This window comes from Epinephelus moara, chromosome 24 (assembly GCF_006386435.1).
Source record: "Epinephelus moara isolate mb chromosome 24, YSFRI_EMoa_1.0, whole genome shotgun sequence".
Lineage (NCBI taxonomy): Eukaryota > Metazoa > Chordata > Actinopteri > Perciformes > Serranidae > Epinephelus > Epinephelus moara.
Window position 1 is genome coordinate 45,386,402 of NC_065529.1, and position 21,034 is coordinate 45,407,435.

Here is a 21,034-nt window from a genome sequence, read left to right on the forward strand (position 1 = left end):
TAACCTCCTGAGACCCAAACTTTTGTTTGGTATGCAGTTTTAATTTCTCCTAGGTATTTGGGATCTGTAGGACAGAATAAGTATAAAAACTCAACATTGTCAACAAAATTTAAGTCCCACTGTCCTCAGACAAGATGATAATAAAGTCCTAAGGCCTTCATACAAGTACTTCCTAATTAACAGCGTCTTAGCTTGTTACTGTTACTAAAATTGGTCAAATGTGTTGCCATATCAAACTACAAACATTATTAATCATAAATAAACAAGTTTCAACCATAAAATGTGATCAGGTTTTGGACATGTCCACTTTTGTTTCAGGATCGGCTGCAGACTGACTTGGTAGAGATGGCTGCCATCTTTATACATGGATTAGTGTATTGTGGTCTTAACACCACTAGATGACACAAAAAGTGTCCACAAACGAGGACAACGAGTCCAAGTTAAAGCTGCTACAAGGAACTTTTAACTGGATCTGCCAAAGTCTCTCGTTTCTGCTGATGTCTGTGCGTGACCTACAACAGCAAATGAGACCATCGGTGTGAAGATAAGCTATTTCTATATAGTGTATATCCATACCTTTCGGAAACTGTCTCCGGGTCCGCCCCAGGTCGCTTCCAGGACGAAACGATTTACGGCACTCAGACGGCACACGTCATCTTACCTAGCTGCTTACATTTATAGTGACTCTTATAAATAGTCGCTATTCCTCCTCCTCGACCCGACGTCCGCGGGGAGTTAAAATAGCAGCAATCATCGGGTAAAAGTTCTGTGAAAGCACTGGACTCACCAACAGTCAGCCACGTCTCAGTCACACAGAGAAAATCCAATCCTCGGGAAGTCAGGAAATCCTTCAGGATAAACGTTTTGTTCGCTAGCGATCTAGCATTTACCAGCCCAATCCTGGCAGGAGCCGGCGGGTCCACGGCGTTAGCTGTCCGGGGAGCCACACACAGAGGCCGCAGGTTGCGCAGATTCACCCCGCGCCAGCGGGGACGAGGAGAGCAGGGGCCGCGGGGCTGGAACACCTCATCCGGGCCGACGACAGGTACCAGCCAGGCGTCGACAGGGTCCAGCGAGTGCCGAGAAATAAAGAGGTGAGGCACCGCTCCATACTCAGTCCAGGAAGCCGTGGAAGTGCTCGCCAAACAGGCCTTCAGCCTTACCAGCCGACTGCTGCGTTTACCCCGGCGGCGGTGGCGGGTGCGGCAGAGGTGAGCTGGGATCCCCGATAGGAGCGGGGGCAAAGTTTTCCCGTCTTGTTGTTTCATTCATCCCCAAAACAAACACATGTGCGAGCCAGGTAAGCGTCTTTATGACAATACGCGCTAGAGCTCATGGGAAATGTAGGCCTCATTCCGGCAAAACACTACCGCTTTTGTCCACAGGGTCTCCAAAATCAACTCAAAATGAAAGTTCCTTGTGGGGGCTTTAAATAGAATTAAGTATAAGCTCAAGTTAACCCAAAATGTGATGCCTTCATATGAGGACACAGGGTGTCAGGAAGTTAAGACTCAAGAAAAACTAGCAAACCAGCATTTCAGCAAATCCACATATTGTACTTTATAAAATAACAAAGCCCTCTGGCAGACATATGAATTATGACTGCAATTATAAATATGCTACATACAGCCCAGTAACTGCAGATAGATAATTGCCATCTGTCAGCGTTGTTGAAAGTTTGACAGATGACACATTTTTAAATTCAACAGATGCCACAAATTAAAGTCCAGAACAACAGCAACCACACGATGTGTCAATCTGCTTTGCTGGCTGGTCAGAAATACAGATGGAAGTAATGCATGTGCAGAGGAGATGAATATCCCCCTCAGGACTCGTTAAGCCCAAACACTTTGCAAGTGATAATTGACGTGTGTGGTTTGATGTCCTTAATTTAAAGCTCCGACAGCATCGGCGCTGCAGGCGGTACACTGAGGCGTCAGCAGCTCGAGCATCTGCATCTCACCACCATTATCAGATTACACGTTCTGTTCATTGGTAAAATATATTTAATATTTTACATTCCTGGTAACATCATTAAATTTGTACTGTAGTCTGATCTTCCTATATTTGGAAACCAGCCAGCGCACCACCAAATCAATATTTGTATTTTGTTCTGATATCTAGATATTACATGCTCCAAGCTGAATAACCCAGTGTTTGAAGTCAAACTTTATAATAATACAACATGGAATCACTGGGGAAGTAGAAAAGTTTCCACGTTAAATGTTGCTCCAGCTGTCAGAGTTTTTAAATACAAAAGACACAAGGCTCTCCTGCTTTACTGAACTCAAGAGCAACACAGGCTCCTTCCTGTTTTGTATTTGACTGACATGTTTGTTCAGTGAGCATCACCTGTTCATCTCGTCGTGCCTGTCAAAAATCTTTACGTGACGTTCTGCTGTCTGAATAAATCTTGCCATCATGAATGTTAATAACTCTGTCGGCATCGGAGCACCTGTCTGGGTATTATTCTTTTTTAGTATCATCCACCTTGAGAAGCTCTCCACAGTTTTCCATCAGTCATATGTAAACCCGTCTACAAAGGCTCTACGTTCCATTTGAGGTGTCGGTCAACTAGTTTTGAGAATGAACAGTTTATGAAACAACAGCTGCAGAGACTCATGGGTACTGTAGTATTTGTACTATTTTGACAAGTACTAGTTTTAAATCCGAACCAAACGCAAAAGTCACACCATAACACAAACAAAGTAACTGATCTAGGCAGTGGTAGACCGAAGACATGTACTACAAAGCAGGATTTGGATTTGGCGAGGTAATTTTAGGGTTAACTCTGGGTTTTTAGTACTATGAAGCTGGTTCTCTTCTTACTTATGCTGAACAGCTATGTTCAGAGTATCGGATCACAGCCTGTCAACACACCAACCTCTGACCAATCAGACACTTTCCGTACCCTTTCATCTCATATGGTAAGAAGTAGCCTACTTCATGGTTCTAAAGTTGTCGGTTGTAAGTACCACCCCGCCTCTTTCACATGAACACGCTCATGGCTGGATATAAAAACCCAGAGTTGACTGAAATAGTTGATAACCAGCTTTGTAGTACCAGTTATCCAGTCAGCCAATGATCGGATTGGTCTAACCAGATAAAGAGAAGCTATCCTGAGTAAGCTGAACTGGTTTCGTAGTACAGACCTCAACAGCTCCTGAGGTCAGCGAGGTAAAATTATATGTTTTTATCCACTGAGTTTGGCTTTGAAGAGAGTATAGATAGGTTTTACTTTTGGTTCAGTTCCCTGTTGGAAAGTGCTGTCTGTTTGGAAAGTACTCGGCATGTAACTAGATAAATGAGACTGGGATTTTCTGCAAGAATTATGTGAGAGTTTCTAAACAGACCTTTGGATATAGTTTCTGTTTTGAAGCATGGACCACTGTGACTTCAGTTCATCACGAATTTTATTAGTTTTTGGCTTCTTTGTTCACTGGAGTCATGCGAGAAAAACGTTTTCCTCAAGAATTCCACATAACACAGGGTGAGTCGCTGATATACATTGGTAGGCTGACATATTTATTAAAATTATCTCGGAGACTCTCTGTCAGAAAACATTTAAGTTTCCTTCAAACTAACAAACTAAACTTCGTGACGTTATGGTGAAACCAACTCTGTTGTTTCCTCTGTGAGAACCTCACATTAACTTCCCTCTTAAACTTCAGTCTAATTAGGTCTGATGGAGAGGACTGGATAAATATCTTTACTGAGTATTTTCCTTATTTGTAATAGTTAGGCTACACACACACACACACACACACACACACACGCAGGTTGCTGTCATTAATCCTTCCAGTCAGTCTCTCGCTGACTCGCACACACAAAGACACACAAACACACACACTAGCAAGTGTGTCTCTGTCACACACACTAACACGTAAACATAATTCACCTGCTACCTTCATTAATCCTCCCATCAGGACACACACACACACACACACACACACACACACACACAGAGTTGGTGTGAGTGGTGTGTGTTGGCTGTATTGAAGTCTGAGGTTGTTAAACGGTCCTGAGGGACCACTCCATTACACTGTCTGCTAGCAATTAGCACCAGTGCTAATGACAGGACAGTGACTGATGGTGCACACACACACACACACACACACACACACACACAACGGTGGATACACATGGTTACACAAATGCACACACAAGAATGGATGCAGGAATGTACACAGACACACACGCACCACAAGTACTTCATTATTCTGCTTACTAGCAATTAGCATCAGTGCTAACGACAGCAAAATGATGGAGGGTGCACAAACACGCACACACAGACACACACATGCACGCACAAACTACTTCATTATTCTCTCTGCTAGCAATTAGCAGTGATGACAGTAAACACACACACACACACACACACACACTCACACAGCCCTGCTCAGAACTTTAAAGTTGAACACACTGTCACTAAAAGTGTGTGGATCGAGGAGCTGAGCGAGGCTCGACGCTCTGACTGAATAACGGGTTCAGTTCCCACTTGGCTGCAAAAGGGCATTCAGCAAGTACAGCATTTCTTACAGCCAATTTCTGCTTGTTACATGCCACAGTGTCTTTAAAAATAAACTTCCATCTTCACACAAAATGTAGGTTTAGCCACCAACTCAGCATTTAGGCAGCAAAACTACTTGGTTAGGTTTAGAAAAACAATTATATTATGGGTTATTGATTGAGCATAGCGTGAGTTCAGGCAGGACACGATGTCAAGCTCAGCTCACATCCTAGCTACCAGGACACGATGTCAAGCTCAGCTCACATCCTAGCTACATCAGCTGATCTCAAACAGCCCAATCAATTGATAGATCAGCAGAGTGATGGAAGTGAGTCAGCTGATAGATCACATGATTCCTTTCTATGCAACCAATTGGTGAATCTCATTCAGGGCGCCCTATTTAAACTGCTCTGGCCTGCCTACTGTTGCTNAGAAAATAGAAGGAGGGAAGGGAAGGGAGGTTTGCTCTCTCTGCCTTAAGGCTTGCTGCAAAGGCGCAAGGAAGGGCAGAGAGCAGAGCAGAGCCAAATCACCAAATATAATATTACAATGGAAATAAAGTTTCTTTTGACAAAAGTTGTCCTGACTAAGAGGTTCATGACAGAGTTTCTAACTTGATTTTTACCTGTGAGCATGAATATGATAAAGACAGTACAGAGTAACTGTCAGCAGTGCAGAGGGATCAACAAATATTCAGTATTTTAAGCAATATAAATCCAAAATAGTAATGACGTCTAACCTAGACTGGAACTAAAATCTAAATTTGTCTGTTTCTGCTATTAAGTTAAGACTCGTGGTACAAAAATCCCGAAGCATCATATATCACCAATGAAGTTTAAAACTTTGTCCCTTCATTCAAAAATATGTTTAGGGTTAAGGGTGATATCTGATAACTAAGCAGTTGCATGTTGAAACAGGTTTTAGAAGTATCAGGTTACTCAACTGCATATAAATGATTTCCAGCCTAAATCTGATTTCTCTAAAGATCATCTGCTGCTGGAAGTAAAATCATACCCACGACTCAGAGGTAAGAATATTAGATTTAAAAGTTTTCTGTCTCCACAATTCAAAACAGGGTTGGCAAACAGTTCAAAAAGGTAGACAACTGGTGAACAGGCCAAAACAGAGAGTGGAGAGCAGCCTGTAGATATATGCTGGGGAGCTGATGAGGGGATTGGGACCATGTGGGCAGGTGTGTGTGTGAGAATCAAGACTTTGTGGATGGTCAACTGAAGACAGGCAAGAAGTAATATTAAGAACTGGTTGTAGCCATGAAAATTTCTCACAAAGACCCAATTTGTTGCATGTCCCAAAACTACAACAACAGTCACAACTGCTGTAAAGTTGCACATTTTAACATGGGGGTCTGTGGGGACTGACTGGCTTCTGGAGCCAGCCACATGTGGCCATAAGTGGAACTACAGTTTTTGTTACTGCCCTGGAGGTTGCTGCTTTGGCATTTCCAGCAGTGATTGTACCAAAGTAGGTTTGGCTGTGGCTGGAGCAGCTACATGACCTACCCAGCATGACTCGCCCACCATACTTACACTACAGTCCACGATCATCTCCGCCCCATGGTCCAGAGATGGTAGCGCTAAAGAAAATGATACGTTAGTATTTAGCCAGGGGTAGAGTTAGGGTAAGGGTTATGTTTCGTTAAGATGAATAACATCTTCATGTATAATGAATTACAAAGTGGATTATTGCAGCGGTTGGCCTCATTTATTCTTCTTCAGTTCTAACCGACTGATGCGGAGTCGCGAACCCTTACAGAATCATTGAGGTCACATGTGAGCTCTGAGTTTCAGAGTCCCTAAGGTCACAATGTGAGTCATTGACCCACCCGGCCATCTTGTGTGTCATTAGGGTTAGATGGTTCCAGGTGAGAATAGGTGTTAAGTAGTCTGGGAAGGGATCCCAAGACTGCATTGTAAGTGGGTGATAAATGGTGTTGTGAGCCACTTCCTCTGTTCAATGATGGTTGTTCCTCTTTCAAACCATCTTTCTTCTCTGGCCAGGACGTAGACATTGCTGTCCTCGAAGGAGTGTTCCTTCTCCTTTCGATGTAAATGGACAGCTGAATCTTGACCTGACGAGCTGGCTCTCCTGTGCAGTGCCATGTGCTTGTGGAGTGGTTTTGTTTCACCAACGTACAAATCCATGCATTCCTGGCAGCACTGCTTCTGCGTGGGTGTTTTGTCCTCAGGGTGACAAGGTTCTGCCTCAGTGTGTTACTGGATTTGAAGTGCACGGTGATGTGGTGTTTGTTGAAGAACAACAGAACTGAAGAAACTTCTTGGATGAGAGGCAAAACATCTTCAAGAACCTCAAGCAAGTCCAGTTGCCTACAATATAGCCCTACAGATTAACATGCATTGTATCTTTTCAAAATATACTTTTCACAGGAAATGTGCAGTTTCTGCATGTTAGATGCAACTAGTCTTTTTAAATATAAACTTTTGCAACAAAAGCATGTGGTAAGGTTTAGAAGAAAACATCATAGTTTGGCTCAACATTCACACGGGAAGCAAACAGTGGGCTCCTGGGTGAAAGTCCAGGGTTTGTTTGACCCATCCACCTCCCCTCCCTCCCACTCTGACTGAGACTTACCAGCTCCTTATGTTATGTTGTTACCTGTTGCATTTCAAACTGACACAGTCTGGCAGCATTACACAGTAATGCCATCTGGCAGTGTATCATAGCGAAAGATACTTTTGCGCCTGTGTCACTGACAAAGCAATGGTTTTTGACAGGCAGACAAAGAGCAACAAAATTATCCTGCTGGAATCGTCTTTGTGTCCACCACAGACTGTACAGTAAAGATGAACAACATGACAGTTCCCCAAAAGTGAAGCCAAACATCTCAAGCCCCCACTGGTGGCTGGCTGCAGCATAGGACATGGGCCGAACTAAAAACACGTCAAATACATTTTTCCCAGAGGTTTCTGTCATTTTAGGTTGTTCTCATCACGCTGTTGTACGTTCAAGAGTTATTCTCCTGATGAGTTTGATTAAAACAGGAGTTCGAGATCAGGATTGATGTACTGTGTGTTCCAAACGGTGTGCTCACGATCAATGGCACTGCTTGTGATTGGTCGGATCGGTGTGTGGGCAGGAACTCAACACCGTGGAGATCGCTACTGTGCAAGGTCTGACTTCAAGTGACATCACCAGTACAAGATGGCAGCGGATGTATCCGGGATACTCTGGCTTCATTTTCGAAGTTAGTGGAGGTGCGTCGTCCATCTTCGACACAGTATATGCTGTCCACCAACTTCTCTTCTAGCTCCTCAGAGGAGCTGCAGAGTTGGTGAGAATTATCTGCCAGATAATAACTTCAAGGTTCACATTATATCTCGTCATTGGTTTATTGTTATCAGGAAAATATCTTCCGCAACACTTTAAGCGGTAGACTACGTTTCTTGGAAGCCATATCTCACACAAATCCCTCTCTCACCCCTCCTCCACATTGTAGGCTGTAAAGATAGTCCTTTCACTGAGGGAATGCTGCATGGACTGTGGGACGCGCACTCACATTCAGATGCATAGATAGTGCACACAAGCACAGCTACAGAAATGTCATGTATTCACACACACACACACACACACAAGCAGATCAATACTTGTTGATTGAGAAGGGACCACTGAGGGTTCTTCTCAGCAAAGCAAATGAGGTTAACTAAATCACTGACAAATAGAGTGATCACTGTGTATGTGTGTGCGTGTGTGTGTGTGTGTATGTGTGTGTGTGTGTGCAGTCCATCACCTTGACTCTAATTGCAGGCAGACAGTGTAATAGAGTTCTTGCATGTGTAAGATGTATTGCCACCACTCTCCCTTTCATCAATGCTTCTGTGTGTGTGTGTGTGTGTGTGTGTGTGTGTGACTCCTCTTAGCATTTCAATTACTGCAGAGCTGAATCACTGCATGTAAAAACATCTAGGGACATTTTTGATTGTTAAAGTGATGTTCCACCTCAGATCTATCTTGTTAGTATGAGACACAGTGCCACTATGTAGCAGCCCCATCCCTCTGATATCTCTCCACTAATGCCTGTCTTTAGGTCCTGTGTACATCTGTGTGCATCTGGGGCCTACGTGTGTGTGTGTGTGTGTGTGTGGGTGTATTTGTAATGAATAATAAGTGAATGTAAAAACTGAATTTCCCCAATGACAGATAAATAAAGTTCTTCGTCCTTTAAATCACATTGACTGTAAACCAAGTCATTGTGTCTGAGTAGTCCTGGACATCATAAGGTGATTCTCAGAACCAGTCCCCAGAGGGAAATGTTGGCATTGTATGTTTCTGCAAACCACAGATATGTTATATTTGATGGTTGCCAAAGACCAACAACAAAAACAGTTCTTTTCACAAAGACATTGCTGCATTTCCAACCAGGATAGTGCTATGAAAAGCAGTTGTTTTTTAGCAAGACATCCCTGCGTTTCCAGCTGGGATAGTGCCACAAAAAGCGGTTGTATTTCATAGAGACATCGCTGCATTTCCAGTCAGACTAATGCCATGAAAAGCGATTGTTTTTTACAGAGACACTGGTGCGTTTCTGGTAAGGGTAGTGCCTCGAAAAGCGGTTGTTTTTACAGAGATATCGCTGCATGTCATGAAAACACGTGCATAAGGTCATATTCCTGTTGGAGAATATTCCGAATAAGACCCCTGGCATATGCTTGTTTTAACCAGAATATTGTGACATGACATACACCTTAACTGGAAAATGCCCCATACCGGAATATTCAGTTACATCTGGGCATGCTCGATTCGCAAGGAATCCTGGGTTGTCGGTGTTGCTATGGTTATGGCAAGCGGGGAGAACAGCAGAACTGGCTATACCTTCATCCACAGACTCCGGGGGGCTCTGGCTGGGGTGAACGGCATAAGCTGGAAGGAAAAGTCCATACACTCATTCGCCTTTTCTTCTTGCTCTCGTCTGCCATTGTTGAGGACAAAATGGATCAGCAGGAGTGTTGTAGTTAAGTTGTGTTGCAAAAGCACAAGTAGGACAACAGGGGTATGTCGGAAACAAACATTACAGCTGCTGTTCATTGTAAACACAACTTCTTCTTCTTCTTCTTCTGTATTTCCAGCAGACCAGACGCCTATAGGTGTATTGCTGCCCCCCGTAGGTTGAGTTTTGCATTAAATAAGAGCGTTTCTGGTAGGCCAGTAGCCCGGGGTCTTTTCTGGAATACGCCCAAACATGGGAATATGTCAATTAACATATAAACGGAAAATTCCAGTTGCTGCAGCGCATATAAACACCTTAAGGCCCATTTATGCTCCCTTTACGCACCAAAAAGGTATACGTCCGTTTCAAACGATGTTACCGTCACTGCCCACATACTTCCATGCGTCCTTTACGTTGGCATGGATGTTAACCAATATATCCACCAGGAGGCAGCCCAGCGTCAAAAGTTTATGACAACAATCAATCAACCAACCAACCAACCAACCAACCAACCAACCAATCAATCAATCAATTAATTTTATTTATAAAGCCCAATATCACAAATCACAATTTGCCTCACAGGGCTTTACAGCATACGACATCCTTCTATCCTTAGGACCTTCGCAGCAGATAAGGAAAAACTCCCCAAAAAAACCCTTTAACGGGGAAAAAAAACGGTAGAAACCTCAGGAAGAGCAACTGAGGAGGAATCTCTCTTCCAGGACGGACAGACGTGCAATAGATGTCGTACAGAACAGATCAATATAATAAATTAACAGTAAACCGCATGACACAATGAGACAGAGAGAGAGACAGAGAGAGATGCAGGACAATGTCTGATAGTATAAATATGTGACAATAATCATATGTNCAAGCCTGAGCCAGCCCTAACTATAAGCTTTATCAAAGAGGAAAGTCTTAAGTCTAGTCTTAAATGTGGAGACGGTGTCTGCTTCCCGGACCGTAACAGGAAGATGATTCCACAGCAACAACAAACTCAAAAACAAACATGGCGACTGTGGAGGAGATATTGATAATGTACCTCTTGCATAAAAGACAAAAACAGAGGCAGCGTTGTAGGAGGCGGTGGTCGGTGTGGCCGTTAAATACATCGCGACTGGAGGACGGAGAATTCTTTTCTCTAGTACTGCCGATGAGAGAAATTGAATTGTTATTTCTTCTTCGTGTCTCACTAGAGCTACGTATCGGGTAGTGACAGCAACACTGCCCCCACGGTTCCCGTGGTACTGCTGCATTTGGCCCGTATCCGTAAGCTTTATGGAAACGTGCAGAAATACGGACGAAATGAACGCGGAGCACGGACAGAAGGCTCCGTCCGTATCCGGATACGTATTTAACGTTGAGTATAAATGGGCCTTTATTCGGAATATTACCTTAACCAGAATATTGACCTTAATCAGAATATGGTGTGCATGTAAACGTAGTCACTGATAGAAAGCATACTGATTGGCACACACACAGCTGTCAGTCACCCACATCACCTGGTGTCTCTGGTGGATGCAGGGCTGGTGCTTCATTTTGGTTGTCATGCTGGTATTTTAATGAATTTAAAGTGTTGCCACCAGAGAAAAGCCTTAAATAGCAAGTAAATTGAGACACATCAAGTCAATCAGCCTCCTTCCCCCCTCAGCAGTCTATCCAGCTATTGTATCAGTGTCAGCTCATCAGAGCAATACCTGATTCGATGGTGTTAATGAGCCCTGGGTCTGAATGGAGTGTAATTGCAGTGGTCTGTTTTGTTGTGCGGATCTTGCGGTTAGGATTTTGTTTGGGTAGATATAAAGCTTTCATGAATTAATTGTGAATAATTGTGGTTTGATGCATTGGTAAACACAAGCCACACTTAAGAAATATCTCGACAAGAGTGGATCCAGTGTCTGCAGAGCCTACACAGGGATATTGATATTATTTTGTAATGCCACTTTTTGTCTTTTTCTTTTTAATCTTTTATCTTCAATTTGTAAGAGCATCAAATAGGCTCCATTAATGACAATATGTTTGCATGAATATAGAAACTGATCAACATCAGCACAAAGTGTGGTGTGCATTTACACTGCTTTGTAACTTGGGTGTGTCACAATTCGATCATGTCTCATCTAGGGAAACTAATCATACACAGTTCTAATGTTGGATTGATGTACTGATGTATGGATCAAGACATTAATCACCACAAGTGTTATCACCACATCCAAGTCAAAGAGCTATACAAGCATCAGATTCTCTGAAAATAATTACCTGGCAGTCTTTGAATTAAAAGAATTTACTGCTGAATAAATCTCAGCCCAGTAACCAGAAGGAAATATTGCCATTGTACGTTTCTGCAAACCCCAAATATGTTGTGTTTGTACATTTCATCCATCCAGTATATTGCATGACTTTGTCATCTAGAGGGGGAGGGGATGGTGGATGTCAGGGCTGTATAGTGAGATCCCTGCCAGGCTGCAGAGCACTGTTAAAGTCAAGCTAAAAAAAAACAGCTGTGATTTAGCGAGTCATTTCTGTGTTTCCAGAGATTTTTAGTCACCAGGTGATTTGTCCAGCAGGGATCATGCCACAAAAACCAGGTATTTTAAGCCATATTAAACATTCAGTGTATTCTGGTGATTGACTTGCTACCCTGCACTTAGAAACCTAAAAAGAACATTTTAATCAACAAAAATTCAAACCAAAATTAAAAAAATCAAGATACCAGCCAAGCTCCAGAGCACTGCGGACCACTGTTCCAGACCGTCAAACGAAACCATCTGTGATTTAGCAAGTCATTGCTGTGTTTCTAGAGATTTTTAGGCACCAAACACCGTCACTGCTTTTCCAGCAAGGATAGTGCCTCCAAAACTGGATATTTTAAGCCATTTCAAGCCCTTTTAAACCACAGCATTGTTGAAAGGTAAAGTTTGCAGAAATGTACAGTTCAGACATTTATTCTGCCGGTTAAGTTGCATATGTCTGCCTTGCACTCGAAAGCCTAAAAAGACAAAGCAAGTCAATGCTGTGTCTTCCAGCAGCTTGTTACGGCAGTCACTAAACATGGGTGTTTTTTCGCAACCCAATATTGCATTTCCAGCCAGGATAGTGCCACAAAAACCATTCGTTTCTTTACCCAGACATTACTATGTTTCTATCTAGGATTGTGCCACCAAAAGCCGTTGTCTGTTTTTTACCGAAACCCTGCTGCGTTACAAGGTGGGATAGTAAAAAAAAATCATCACTGTGTTTCCAGTTCCAGTTTCAGACGGACGACGGATGGGTCCAACAAACAACGACCTTCAACCACATGCTTTTGTTGCCTAAACCCAACCACGTACATTTGGAAAAAAGCATCAACTGCATGTATTTTGAAAGAGACTGTATGCAAATGTTAAATTTCCTGTGAAAACGGAAGTGTATTTTGAAAGAAGACTATGCATGTAACAGGCAGAACTTAACATGGTGTCCCAGACTGTCAACAACCAACACACCCAGGGTGCCTTGCACGTCATATGTGGACGTGGAAAGTCCATTAGCGAACCTCAATATGTGATGAAGTTGGGGTGAGAATGTGTTGGACAAAAAAACACACATGGCTCTTGAGCTTGTGTTGGATTTGTCCTTTGTAGGTGCATTTTTCAATGATCCAATAAATTCAATTAATCAGTCCATAGAGGGAGTTTTAAGGCAGAGGGACCACATTTTTATTTGGTTTCATATTTGATTACAGATTTTGCTCAGTAGTACTCGGACGCTGCTCTTATCCTGAAGAAGACATTGCATCTGTATCCCATGAGCAGATGTTCCAGTTACCTTGTACACCCCTACAGTTTAATGAACACAGAAATGTGATTTATATCATCAAAATTTTAATCCAAACACACACCTGAGATTTAAGACTCTTTCTGTTCTCTCCATCCAGTCTGACCCCAAACCTCTGCTGTCCCCTGCTCGTCTTACATTTTTCAGAACTGCTCAGCAGGCACAGAGAAGTTCAAACCGGGTGCAAAATTACTCTTTCACTGTGCAGTGCAGAGGCTACACATCAGTTTTTGTAGAGTGTAGAGAGGTCAGCTGACCTCCATTATGTTTTCATGTTTTGCTCTGGGCACCTCGATGGAAAATATTCCACCACACTGCCTTTGTATGCTCTTCAGTCATTGACAGAAATGTGTGCATGAATGTGTGTGTGTGTGTGTGTGTGTGTGTGTGTGTGTGTGTGTGTGTGTGCGTATGTGTTCACCCCATCCCACTGTGGTGCTGATCACAAAGCTAATTGTGATGAAGTGTTAATTAAAATGGATATGTGGATGGATACTGGGGCTCCGTCAGGAATCAGGCCCGGCTGGTAAACACTCGACTAATCAGACAAACTACTTTACCCTCTAATAGCTGAATGAGAAGCAGCCCTGCGGCTCTATGGGGACAGAAACATTCACTTACTTGTTCTGTTCAAGCTGCAGCAAACATTCATATAATAAAATACTTGTATATCAAACTGTCATGGCTGTCGAAGCTGTCACATCAAGGCCTGTACTTGATTATTTTAATCACAGTAATCAGACCCCAGTGAAAGCGCCACTTTAATCAAATACAACTGTAGTACGACAAAACACATCTTTTCACCACATTACACAACGCCATGGCTGAAGAGTCAGAACTTGTTGGAGGCATGAAGTGGATAGAGCTGGCAAAAAGACTGACAAACAAATCTTTACAACTGATACATTTTCTGCGTCTGCTATGTACTGTTTAAAGGAAATAAGACAGCCACAAGCCAGCACTAACACACTTTCACGTTCGCCTGCCTACTCTTCTTTTGTCCATTACCCAGCTAACTGCGAGGGATTATGATGGAAGTACTACAACTTTTAACAGCAGTGCAAAGCCCACCCAGTACGCTATTAATACTGTTGCCAGGCATCTTATTTTTCTGGTAACATTCTTCCACTGACACTTGTTGCTTATCCACAGAATATTTTGTTTGTATGATGCCTTTCTATTTTTATTTATTTTCTAAATTTAACCCATTTTACCAGGTAAGTCCCGTTAAGATCGATGATCTCTTTTTCAAGGGTGACCTGGCCAAGACAGCAACGTACAAAAAAAGTTACAACCAAACAACAACACAATTAAAAAAAAACCACAAAATAAAATTTCAGTCTTGACCACTTTAGTGAAAGAAAACTTTTTTTTTTTCCATTTGCAGTATAATATTTGATGGTATGGCTCTGTTTTGGGGCCTCTTTGCCTACACTGAAAGCCTCTTCCACATGCCTACATGGAAAGCACAAGGTGAAGAGAGCACACCTGTCTGCCCTCCACGTGCAAAAATGAGGAAAGCCTGAGGCAGAGAGAGCACACCTCCCTGCCCTTCCATGCACCTACATGGAAAGCCTAAGGTGGAGAGAGCACATTTCTCTGCCCCTCCACGCGCCTACATGGAAAGCCTAAGGCAAAGAGAGCACACCTCCCTGCCCTTCCATGTGCCTACATGGAAAGGAGAGCAGCATCAATGACAAACAGAAATGACACTGATAAGTAAGACACAGCATGAAAAGGAGGAGCTGGGGTGGAGGCAGGTTGCAAAGCAGCTTGCAGAGGAAGCAGCAACAGTAGGCAGGCTAGAGCAGTTTAAATAGGGCGCCCTGAATGAGATTCACCAATTGGTTGCATAGAAAGGAATCATGTGATCTATCAGCTGATTCACTTCCATCAATCAGCTGCTCCATCAGCTGATTGGGCTGTTTGAGATCAGCTGATGTAGCTTGACATCCTGTCCTGCCTGAACTAACGCTTTGCTCAATTTTTGGAGCCTGTTGCAACAAAAAAATGCGTTGAGCATGAACGACTGGTTTGTGTGACGACAACTGATTTGACTGATGACGTTCACATAAAACTGTTGACAGCTGATATTTATAGCTGATATTTGACCATTTTCAGACCACATCATCATTATGAAGAAGCTGCGACAAGAAACTTTTTGTACTGTATTACTCACTTATACTACTAATCTACTGCCTTAACATTTAACTAACCATGTGGGTATATTCCTCGACCACATGACTCCAGAGGCTGTTTTTTCAGTATTTCTAACCTGCAGGTGTGTGTACCTGTGTTGAAGTCTAGGTAAAATCAAAACTGTGCCTTTTGTTGTCAGCTTCACTGCAAAGAGGGAGTATAAAAATGAGAATGTCTATGCGAGCAGTAACTAGACCATGTCTTTACAGTGTGACCATGAAAGAAATATTGTGTTGTGTGAGACATTAAAGTGCTGTATTGATGAAGTGGGATCTCAGAGGGAAACATCATGGGCAACATGAGCTGGAGGAGATATTAAATATTGAATACTGAAAATATGCTTTCACACACACACACACACACACACACACACACACACACACACATTTAGTATTTATATGTTTTCATGATGTCGTGTTTATGTAAAATGCAGAAGAATCGCAGTCGACTAAGGGGTCTCTGACTGATGATTGGGGAAGCCTTAAGTCAAACCCTCAGGTGTTAGTCAAAGCTTGTGAAAATGTTTAGATTTGACTGCAAACACATGAAAATATAAATAAATGGTCTTCTTTTAATTTTTCTTTGGCAATCAATCATAGTATAAGCAGGAAAATGCCCTTCAAGGTGGCCGTAATCAGGAATTAATGGACTACTTGGAGGCAAACGATTGTGGCCACACCGTCATTCATTAATTCCAGATAATGCACATCCTGTTGGGCACCATTCCTTACTGAATTCCGCTGATGCTTTCATGCAAAGGGACTCACAATAAGTGTGTTTAACTATGCGGATACAACCCAAAAGATTGCAAGAATCGTGCAAGAATTTCAACTTCAGAAAAGGCAAAATCACCCAAAAAATATTCTTTAAAAGTTATCTTACTGACACTTTCATTTAGAGCAGGTCTAGACCATACTCTGTAATTTACAGAGACCCAACAATTCCCACCTCAAGCAAGTAATTGGTGACTGTATCTTTTGCTCTCTGTTACTGAAAATCATGTCATTGATCTTGTGGTTTAATGATCTGCACCTTGTTAGCATGGAGACCAATTAGGGCCGTCTCAGAGTGCTAAAAAGTGACGTCATGCATCAATCATCAGGTGCAGCACTGCCTGTCACTCACATGCTAGCCCTCTAGACACACACACACACACACACACACACTGACTCCATGTCTGTGTTAGTGCAGACCAGGGGGACTGCCTTTGTGTTACACTTGTTAACATCTCCACTTTTTTATCTGTCAAATTAACCGTGCAGTCCCAGTGGCAGGGTTAATCCTCCAGGAGAGAACGGAGCAGCAAGCTATCAGGTAGTCAAGTTCTGCACTTCAACAAATGTTCTTGTCAAACAACTAATTTCATCTTTTACCAAATTACCTCAGGTGGGAACGGGAAGATAAGCAGAGAGAGGATTCACAGAGCCTGACACTGTCGCAGAGGATAAATGAGAGAATTTAAAAGGTGCTGTACAGATCATTTTTAACCGCAAGTATATGATGGTCTAATTGGTGTAATTAGGTTCAGCAAATGAGATCATGACAGAGATCGGTCACCTCTGTCTTATAGAAGAGGTGGTGATGGCTTGTGTCTCTGCAAATGAGAGACCATATTTCTCATAAACACTGACCGTCCTCTTCATCTTTGCTCCCAGATGAAGAGGAACATGTCCTTTCAGTCCCTCCACCATTTAAATGTTTCACAGAGTACCTTTAATTTGGACCCGCAATGATTGATCACCGAGTTTGTATTGGAATTTGTTGGCTGCTGGATTTGTTCACAACTTTAGCCCTTTCATCTTGAACGTCTTTCCAAGTCTTAGGTGCACTGAAAAATAAAGTATGTGGACAAAAGTATACCTTTGTTGAGGATCTTGGTCCCTTAGGGTTCACTTTGGTGGATTTCTGACTTTCCATGGTGCACCATCATCAGGTTGAGATTTCTCTCTAATTTGTAATAAAATTGGGAAGTCACTTGGAATCATCGGGAAATTTTATCCCCATTCGATTTATGGTAATACTGTTTGGGCAAATGCGAGCCTGGTCTCACTCCGAAGTCGACGTTAACAACCAACGCATCAAGGCTACCTTGCACGTCATGGACGGGTGTGGACGTGGAAATTCCAGAACGTCCATATGTGACGAGGTCAGAGTGAGAATGTGTTGAAAATTCATACTGTGGTGTACAGATTTGGAGCACCAAAGTACATGTTGTCAAAACCTCTTCATCCCTAGAACATTTTAAACGGAAATTATCATTACAGTCAATTGAATTCATTGTGAGCTATCGACAAAGTGTGCAGATCTCGTTTCTTCCATGTGATGGCTGCATTGAAGTTGTGTTTGAATTTGACATTCATGTTCCCTCAAGGATAAACTCTCTTGATCCAGTGACCACAGCAGCCACATTGCCAACACGTTCTCACTCTGACCTCGTCACATATTGACGTTTGGTCATGGGCTTTGCACATCCACATATGACGTGCAAGGTACCCTGTTTTGGTTGCTGATGTTCTGAGACATCATGTCAAGTTCTGCCTGTTACATGCATTGTCTTCTTTCAGAATACACGTTTACAAATACATACAAAATACATACACATTTAACGTTTACATACAGTCTCTTTCAAAATAAATGCACTACGTCAGTACAACACTGCGAACATACAGTTACTTTAGGCAACAAAAACACGTGGTTAGGTTTAGGAAAAAAGAACAGGGTTTGTCTTTAGAATCTTACGGACGTGAACACGGCTCTCTCGGGGGAAAGTTGGTGTTTGTTGGACCCATCCACCACCACTCCACCCAACCCAATCGGACATTCGCCATCTTAACTTTAATCCTTGTCCCATCGTGTTTTACCCTGATGCCACTGGGCGATATGTGGCAACTATAATGGCAACACCCTACTGATTGGTTCAGTAGGGGCTTCGGAGTGAGATCAGCCTCACTTGCAGCCAAAAGGCTCCAACTGGCGTTACATTGGAAATGGACAATTGTGTTCACTTGTGTCATTAACTGCACTTTTAAGAGGAAGAGGTTTAGTAGTTTTGTCTCATTTGTATCAGTCATTATAACATTGCACTTAATTGCTAAGATCTGGGAACACAGCAGCGGGATGATCTGACAAATGATCTAACCCACTTTATTTGGAGGACAAACTAAAAGTGAGAGCAACTGAAATATCGATAATAATCCTTCACTGCACTGGAAAACTGGGTAGAATTTTAAAGGATTCAACAAAGTCACACAATAACACAAACAAACGAACGGAAAGAGTCTGGATTTGAAGAGAGCACGTGTTTCACTTTCATTTCTGTTGTCAGGGAGATACTGAGCATACAACTTGATAAATGAGACTTGGATCATACTGCACAAGTTGTGTGAGTTCATAAACACATAGATTCCTATCCTTGCATCCATCCATCCATAGTACGCCAATCATCCCTCTACCCAACAACGCTTTCCAGCTCCTCCTGGGGGATCCTGAGGCGTTCCCTGGCCAGTTGAGTTATATAATCCCTCTAGTATGTCCTGGGTCTGCCCCAGGGCCTCCTACCAGTTGGACGTGCCCAGAAAACCTCTAATGGGAGGCACTCAGGAGGCATCCTGAGCAAAAGCCTGGGCTTGCACCCCCACAGCACTTGGTTGGGGGTTTATAAAAAGGTAGCGACCAGGTACCAGACCATAAGCAGCAGGTATCCAAGAGACACAGTGTCAAAGAAAAAAAGAAAAGAAAAAGCAAATATAGCGAGGCGAAACATCAAATGAGTGAATCTGTGGTTGGCTTTTACTTTCACTTAGCTGGCAAGCGTGTTTACAAACAGCAACCAAAAATCCTGCATAGTACACCTTTAAGTGCGGACCCCTATGACTTTGATTTATCAAGACTTTTTTCCGATTTTGGATTCATAAGACAAGATACTGAATCAGGCTCTGCTGAAATCATTCTTTCTCTTTATTTACACAGAACTTAAGAGAGCCTGATAATGCACCAGGAGGCTACTTCTTCCCTTCAGTCTAATTCCGTGTGTCTTGCTAACAAACAGCTCTGGTGCTTTGGGCCTGGACTGAGAGTTAGAAAGGTTAGGATAAATACACTGGGACTCCAGAGGCTGTCAGTGTGATGGATGAATGGGTAGCTGGCAGATGGAGGGTTTAGGGGATTCTAGAAAATGAAAAAGGAGATAGAGGGATAAATAGATGGGGAGATTAATGAATGTTTGAGGGGATGGGTGATGGAGGACTGGATGAATAGATACAGAAAGATGTCACATAGGTATCCTTTAGGTGGTGATAACCTGACACACTTATCAAAATGTTTAAACTGTTTGGTGTTCGATGCAGCGAGATAACTTTTCAGCAGGAAAGTTTGAATTCTGTTTCCAACTCCAGAATTCTGAGCAACAAAGCCACTGATCTCAAGGCAGTGATAAACATGAGAAGAAATGGCAGGTTAGTTGTTTTTTTCACAGGCTGAAGGCAACAGGAACCAAATGTAAACTCAGGAAACTGACAACAGCAGTGACAAAAGCTCAGGAACATGGCACGGCATCGGGGGCTTTGGTGACAGAGCAACGAGGGAGCCTGAGGACATGAGAATTCACGAGCTGTTGGTCATCAGATACCCTGTAATAAGCTCAGGAAGCCGCACCTTCAGACTATTCATTTGGAAGAGTCGACGACGAGACATTAACTCAGTAAACAAAGCCAGCGAAGCGGAAAATGAAATGCAGACACTTTCCAATCATACAACAAAGACTATCTTGAATTCTTTGACCAGTGACCACACTGACTATTGAGCCAGTAAGCCTGTTTACACTCCTGAGTGTGAACCACAGGCTGTTACAGGTTTCCTTTGGTGTGGGAGGCTTCTGAACTTTGTGCTAACAAGCTGTGGCTGCTTTACAGTCGCTGGTCCTCAGGCGCCCATCAGGCCTCATCTGACAGCTGAAGATAAGCACTGTGGGCCCCGGAGAGCTGTCAGACTGACACCTGTGTCAATGAGCTGTCAGGTTAGCCATAATCATATTCAGGTGTTACGTTACGCCATGCAAACATGAGCCTCTTCACCTGGTCTTGTTTTTAAAAGAAGTACGTATCATACATATATTATTCTGAAGACTGGACAGCGAGACATCAGACACACACTTCATGCTTACTATATATCTTACTGATGAAAACTCTGTGTGTGTGTGTGTGTGTGTGTGTGTGTGTGTGTGTGTGTGTGTGTTCCACGTTTTTCACCTCACTGACTTGGTCAATCCATGTGAAATTTGGCACAGTGGTAGAGGGTCATGGGATGATGCGAATGAGGCAATATTACATCAATTGGCCAAAGGGGGGCACTATAGCAACCGACTGAAATTGCAAAGTTTGAATGGGCATATCTCATGCCCCGTATGTCGTAGAGACATGAAACTTTGCACAGAGATGCCTCTCCTCATGAGGAACAAATTTGCCTCAAGAACCCATAACTTCCGGTTATATAGATTTTCCACCATTTTGAATTGTTTGAAAAACACTTCAAATCGATCTCTTCCTAGGAAGTTT